Raw genomic sequence first — 7,209 nt, 5'->3', positions numbered from 1 at the left:
TAATAATAATAAACATGATAACAATAACAATCATAAGAATAAAAATTTTATTGAAAAGGAGAGAGAGATAAATAAAACCCAAGAGAAACTGAGGCACAACAGAATTGCTTACCACCCACTGACTGCTGCCCATCCCATCCCCAAACAGCGACCTCCCCCTCCTGACTAACTCTCCCCAGTTTATATACTGGGCATGACATTCTGTAGTATGGAATATCCCTGTGGCCAGTTTGGGTCTGCTGTCCTGGCCTCGTTGCCTTCTTGTGCACCCGTTCACTGGCAGAGCATGGGGAACTGAAAAAAGTCCTAGAACCATAGAATGGTTTGGGTTGGAAGGGACCTTAAAGATCGTCTAGTTCCACCCCCCATGGCAGGTACACATTCCATGAGACCAGGTTGCTCAAAGCATCATCCAACCAGGGCTTGCTAATTTTTTTTTCCCTGAGAGTTTACTATTGCAGAAGACTTAGAGATGAAACAAAAATGAACTGAAACTGAAACATTTTATTTCATTACTTAACCACAAAATTGTGTAGTTGAGCTATCAGAGGTGTTACAAAACCACATTATTTCAAAATAAACTTAAAAAGTCTGAAACATTTAAAAGTTATAGTGGTGGTGGCTTAAGAGGAATCTTTCTCATTGTAAACTTTTTTGCTTCAAATTGTTTCAACTCTTCACATACTCTTTGGTGTAAATAACTTTTCTGATGTAGTAATGGTTGTGACTGCAGAAGACACTGATGTGATATGTCCTGAGGCACTGTCAGTCTGTCCAAATAAAGTACTGCTTGAACATGAGGCAGAAGTTGCTATTGCTGCATTAAAAGCTCCAAAGGCTGTAAGCACAGTGTTGCTTGAAGAGTTCACCACGGAAGAATTGCCAGGCAAGGGCATCACTCCAAATGCAGGAGGATTACAACCAGCAGACATGCTCTCAAAAACTGGAGCAATTCCAAACTGTGATGCACTGGCAAGACTGGAACTCACTGTAAAGGAGAAACTGGTGGCACTGTTACTGTGGCTGTTCACAGGAAAGCTTGGCAGCCCAAAGTTTGGTGTTTGCTGTCCTCCAATCCAAAGGAAGGCAAGGGTTGAGTGACTGTGTTCTTTAATTCAGATAGCAAAGCCGCTTTTGTTGATGCATTTAAAGCTTCCAACTGAGGCAACTGATTTGTCCATTGTCCATTTGGTTGGACAGAATTTATATAGTTCTGAATGTTATTGTTTGCTCTGCAGTTAAAACACTCCAGATGGAACTGTTCTGGAGAGAAATCTGAAAAGCCTGAGACATTCAGCTTTTCTTTCACTGTTGAATAAGATGAAACTGTCCATTGTCCTGAAGATTCTCAAATTTCCATGTCTGTCATACACATTCAAGAAGTCTCTCCTCTTCATCTTTATAGCCATCAGCAATACTTCGACTGTTCGTTAATGCAGAGAATCTGTTCTATGAGAAGTCCTTGACTTAGGGTAAACACTAAGCAACAACCAAAATATCAGTGTGTTATCAACATTATTTTCATACTAAATCTAAAACCACAGCACTGTACAAGCTACCAAGAAGAAAATTAACTCTATCCCAGCTGAAGCCAGATCTCAGAGGAGTATTACTTTACCCCAGTTCTCTGGGATTTATGTCACAGTGTCATTCCTGACACAAAAATAGTACCTGAATTGATGAACTGAGGATAAGATTCATCTGTTCTAATGTTAATTGCTTTGAAATTACCTGTTGAGTAAGAAAGTGATCCAGGCTCTTAATTGGTTGACTGAGAAAAAGACAGAAAATGACTCAGCCCATTCTGAAACAGGAGGTGCTGATGAATGACTGAGCAGAAAGATACCTGTATCAAAAAATATTCCTTTGAGTATGGAGGAAATGGAGAAGACTTGCTTGCTAAAAGTGTTGAGCTTCTGGACAGCTGAAGTGGTAGGAGACAAATGGCACCCCAGGTCTGCTATAAATCAGAGTTTGGGTTCCCTATGAATCACATGGAGAGTTCCATAATGTGATTGATTTTGAAGAGCAGATGGGATGGCAAAGGAGCAGTCCAGTTCTATGAACATAAATCTGTCCAGTCTTCCTTCTGCATGTGTGAATATTAAATTATTACCTATGTATGAAGGAGTTACATACCAAAATAGTCTGAACAATGTGGTAAACTGTAACTCTTTTGGTGTGTTTAAAGTAGCTGCAACCTAAAGCCCAGGCAGCTTTCAGAGGTCTAGAGAGCCTTCTGAAATGTTACCCTTTAATGTAAATTCAATATATAAATTTGAGGTGAAGAAAGCCCTTATGGATATATTTTATTTATATTTCCCTTCTGCAGAAAGGTAGCAGAGTTTTAGGCTGGGACAGGCTGTGCCCCCAGGGGAGAATCTTCTTGTAGATATGCCCTGTACAGGCAAGGACAGAGCAGGTCAACTGGCAAGCATATTGCATATGTGCCTCGCTTGGTGGAAAACTGGAAGTTTAATTGGGTTTTCCTCCTGCTGTTTTTTAACAATACTGAGCCTGTCACTATGCAGGGAACTTTGTATATGAAATATGTCAAAAGAAAATTAAGATAAGTGGCATCTTAGTGAGTTCTTTAATGCTCAGGGCATGGATGGCAAGTCTCAAAAGACTATGGCAACAATAGAAATAAAATGTAAGAAAATAAGGCAAAAATTACCACACAATGTAGGTTAGTTATATGCAAATCAGGAAGCATTAAACATCATTATCCTAATGTTTTTTAAGAAAGAAAACACAGAGCTCACAAAGAATGTTAGACTGCCTGGTCCCAGCAGTGACAGAAATCCTTTTCAATTCCCATGTGGCACCAGCAGCAGTAATGTAGGTTTCTGTACACTCTACTCATAGCGTGTCAATGCCAACCTCAGGGGTTCTCCAGGAGATACCATACAGTGACGTGAGCACTGGTCCAGGTCCACCAACAGATTTGGGTGCTGGAGAACTGAGTGTCACTGCGTATGGTCCAGCTTTAAAGTTCCTACTGCCACACAGGAATCCACAGCAGAGAACCTTACATTGCCTGTCCTCTGCCCCTCAAGGATGCCTCACAAGGAATTCACAGTCAGCACTTGGAAGGGAAAGTTGTCTCAAAATCCCTATGAGGGGCAATGGGAAATAACCTTCCATCTCACATCCTCATCCTTGCCTGGACTCATAGTTATCCAACCTGTGCCTCCAGGAAAGTGCTTCTTTCCAGACACACTGAAGTAAGTTGTTTTTCTTCAGAGGTGGAACAATAGTCATCTCTTATAAGACATAACTAGAGAAAGTAGAAGCGACTTCCTTACATATAATCTTTGTAGTGTAATTCTGAGTGGGCAGAATACTCCACACAGGATGCAATTCAATTCCCTTCTCCACCTGAAAGAATTCTAAACACCTCCCACCACCTAGGTGAGTGTCCTAGCCAGAAGGTATGCTCTGGCAAATGTTAATGGGAAGAGAAGAGGGACAGAAGGAAAGGGGCTGCTATTTACATATTTTTTAAAGGTTAGCTAAAATTGAATGGGACTGACTTAATTGTTAAGACATTTCTGTAGGACAGGGGTGCTGGAAAAGAGCAAAACAGCTTGCCCAGCCCTGGAGTGTCCAGCTTTGGGCCAGCCAGCCACAAGTGACAGTTTTGCATGAAAGGTGAAGTTCCTTCACGCTGTAGTTTTATCTGCCCAAGTTAATGGAAAACTTGTGAAATGCATCCAGTTCTTCACAGTTAAAAGATTGTCAGACTTAAACTTCTTCTTTGACAATCCTTCCACTTTTGTGGCACACGTTACTTGGAAACACATGCTGGTTAGGTCTCTTCCATAAATTTTCTTCCCCTTTTTTTCAGTGTCTCTGAAGTTTTCAGCTGTTCTTCCATTTGTGGTGCTGTCTTTGATGTCTGTTTATTCCTGGTACCTCGCAGTGTCACATAATCAGGTTGCAATAGTGTCACTGAACAAATCCTTCCTTCCAAGCAGCAAATATATCATGCTGTTAGACCTGAATAAAGGTATACTCTCTTTTGAAGGACCCATATTTCCAGTGTCATGTCTGGGCAGCTAATCCCATAAGGTAAGTTCCAGGAGTCATGGAAATAGCCCCAGATCATTTATTTTTTTCTGAAGTGCCAGCACCCTTTTATAAAAAAAATAAATTTTTAAAGTGCAATGTGAAAATAAAGGAAAAGGTACTAAAGACAATAGTAGAGTTCACAACAATTGTTTGAGATTTTTTTATTGCTTACACTTTTGTCTTTCTATTTTTAACTAATTAGGATGAAATTTTTCTTATTTTATGTCTAAATAGCTGCTATTTGTCTTTTGATAACTTCATGCCTTTGACTTATCCATAGTACAACTTACTGGTATGATGGGTATCATGAGCAACCATAACTGTGTGTTTTGCTCCAGAGAGCTGTTAACTGATGCCAAAGAAATAACACCATGATTTCGCCACACGTTCTGCACAAACTTAGGAATGTGTTTTGCAAGTTAACTGCAAAGCACCTATGTCTTTGGGAAGCTCTGTCATCCACAAAGTTCTCTGCAGTGGGTACAAACATGCAAGAGAAATGGATGTATGCACATGATATAAATTTCGTGTGAAATTCACTTCTGTGTAGAAGCCTAATGAGAAGTCTAAACACCACTTCTTGTCTGATTTTATGAAGAACCTGAGCTTTGCATTTGCTATGTGTTTGGAATTTTAAGTTTAGTTAAGTTAATACACCTACTGCCTGCTATATCACAGGAATGTTAAAATGCTATGAATTTTCTTCTGCTGATATCTCTCAGTGTCTCAATGTATGTTTATATTCATATGGTTCAGCCATTTGACTGATTTACTTACCAATACTTTTTTTTAAAAAAAAAACTCTATCATTGATTAAATTTGGAATTTTCCTTCTTTCTCTACCTTGTTGTTCTCAGATAATGAGGCTGCATTTGGCATGTGCTGACAGCGCATGTATTCTTTTTCAAATATCCCTGTTCAAATTTAACCGCACTTTGGTTTAAGGGGACCTTTTACAAATACCTGGTTGACCTGCTATTTCTTTGTATATGACCCCACAAAACAGTACACTAATTAATGGGTTTCTCTTTCCTTATTATCACGTTGCTTTCCTGTACATTTTTGTCCACTTATATATCAGCTAGAATTCTGTAAGGCAGGGACTAGTAATTTTTTTTAGGCTATGCACATCTTGAGATCTTTATCTGTGACTGTATTTTTGTAGCTCTCAAAATAATAAGCATAATTTATAGTGCTTTTCTGTTTTGTAGCGTTGAGTTATTCCATAAGATCTCAATGTGAAAAGTTCCTTCAAAGGGAAGATGCTGGTTATGAACATAGAAAGTTGTCAACTTGTGAAGTAGTTTGACTCCTGAAGAGAATCTTCCTGTTTAAAAATACTTACACCCCTTTGTAGTATTTTTTGATCTTATGTTGAAGATTTTAAATTGGCTTTTGGACCTGTGTTCTGCATTTTATAGAGCTGAATTAATAGTGAGTTTTATGTTTGTTTTTTTTCTTGGAAGATCATTCAATTCCATTTTCTCCTTAGAAAAATGTCACATGAGGTTCCTGTGAACTCAAGACAGAAAATAAAAGCTTACAGTTAATAAAATGCATTTACCTGTGTGGGTAAGCTGTGACTGACTGAACTTCCCCAGCACTGCTGTTATTATATACCATACATCTCCCACAGATATACAAGACTCAAGGGCAGTGAGGAAGAAAAGTTTTTTGTATAAATGCTGGTATGCAAGACTCCTTCATCTTCTGAAGCTGTTGTGCCTGAAATGTGAAGTAGCCATGAGAAAATTTGATAAAAGAACTGTTGTGACTCAGCTGTACATTCAGCTGCTTCTCCTAGATCAACACTTACAGTTGCAAAGGGTTTCTGTGAACAGATGTGCAACAGTTGTGGTCCAGCCCAGAGAGATTTTATAGTAGGGGAAAGTAGAGAGAAGAGGGGAAGGGAATGGAATCATAGAATGGCTTAGTTGGAATGGACCTTCAAGATCATCTCGTTCCAACCCTCCTGCCATGGGCAGAAACACTTTCCACTAGACCAGGTTGCTCAGAGCCCCACTCAACCTGGCCTTGAACACTTCCAGGGATGGGGCATCCACAGATTCTTTGTGCAACCTCTGGCAGTGCCTCACCACCCTCATGGTAAAGAATTTCTTCCTAACATCTAATCTAAACTACTCTCAGTTTAAAACCATCATCCCTTGTCCTATTACTACCCTACTGAAACCTTACTGAAGTCTTTCTCTGTCTTTCTTATAGGTCCCCTTTAAGTACTGAAAAGCCATAATAAGATTTCTCTGGAGCCTTTTCTCCTCCAGGCTGAACAATCTCAACTCTGTTAGCTTTTCCTCATAGGAGAGGTGCTCCATTGTTGACTCGTGTTTCAGTAATGACCACAAAAACTGATGCTTTCAGTGAAAGGAGATGGGCTTCTCCCACTTATCAGCTGAGGTTTGTTTTAAATTGCTTGAGCTGCTCTTAAGGACAGGACTGCTGGTGACAGACAATGCTTGCTCTTACTAAGAGGAGGGTATTCCAGTGTCACTTTGTCTTAGACAGAGATGATAGCTACCTACTTAGGTACTTACATCCTTTTTAATTCCTCAAACCTGCTTCAAACTTGATGTATCTCAACATTTTTCTGTCATCCGAAGAATTCCAGACAATCATCTTGTGATTGTTTACTAACAACTTAAATATACTAAATAGTATTGCCCCTCTACAGCTCCCTGTAAATTCTTACCGTTTGCATGCCTAAAATCTCTGCCTTTGTCATTTTAAAATCAGTTTCAAATCCCAGCACATGGGATTGACATTTAACCCATCATTAATTAGTTTGCTTAACAGCCTTAAGAAGAATGTAATGAAAATCCAAATAAATTATGCCTTACCAGCCTACTTTATCTATTGGTGGTATGTTAGTGGAGACATAATTGTCTCATGCAAAATCTCTTTGTCTCTATTACCTTCCCTCTGAAATACACAAATAGTAGAAGCCAGACCTTACACATAACTTACCTAATTTCATTGAAGCTGTGCTAGTTTGCATTAATTGATGATTTGACCAGACACATGCAAATCTAAGAACCTCATCAAGCAATCCTTTCTTGTGCAATTAGTCCTTAGCTGTTTGAGTAGTCCCATTTAGGTTAGCAGTGAGATAGGATCATA

The 7,209-nt window shown here is 39.2% G+C and overlaps 1 pseudogene; it reads right to left on the bottom strand.

Annotated features, from left to right (window-relative positions):
* Nucleotides 1-677: 677 nt before the first annotated feature.
* On the bottom strand, nt 678-6,708 carry LOC108501775 (annotated as a pseudogene).
* Between the last annotated feature and the right edge of the window lie 501 nt (nt 6,709-7,209).

The sequence above is a fragment of the Lepidothrix coronata genome, unplaced genomic scaffold (assembly GCF_001604755.1).
Source record: "Lepidothrix coronata isolate B3197 unplaced genomic scaffold, Lepidothrix_coronata-1.0 Scaffold4, whole genome shotgun sequence".
Lineage (NCBI taxonomy): Eukaryota > Metazoa > Chordata > Aves > Passeriformes > Pipridae > Lepidothrix > Lepidothrix coronata.
The sequence above is the reverse complement of the archived record's forward strand: the minus strand, read 5'-3'. Positions and strand labels throughout refer to the sequence as shown.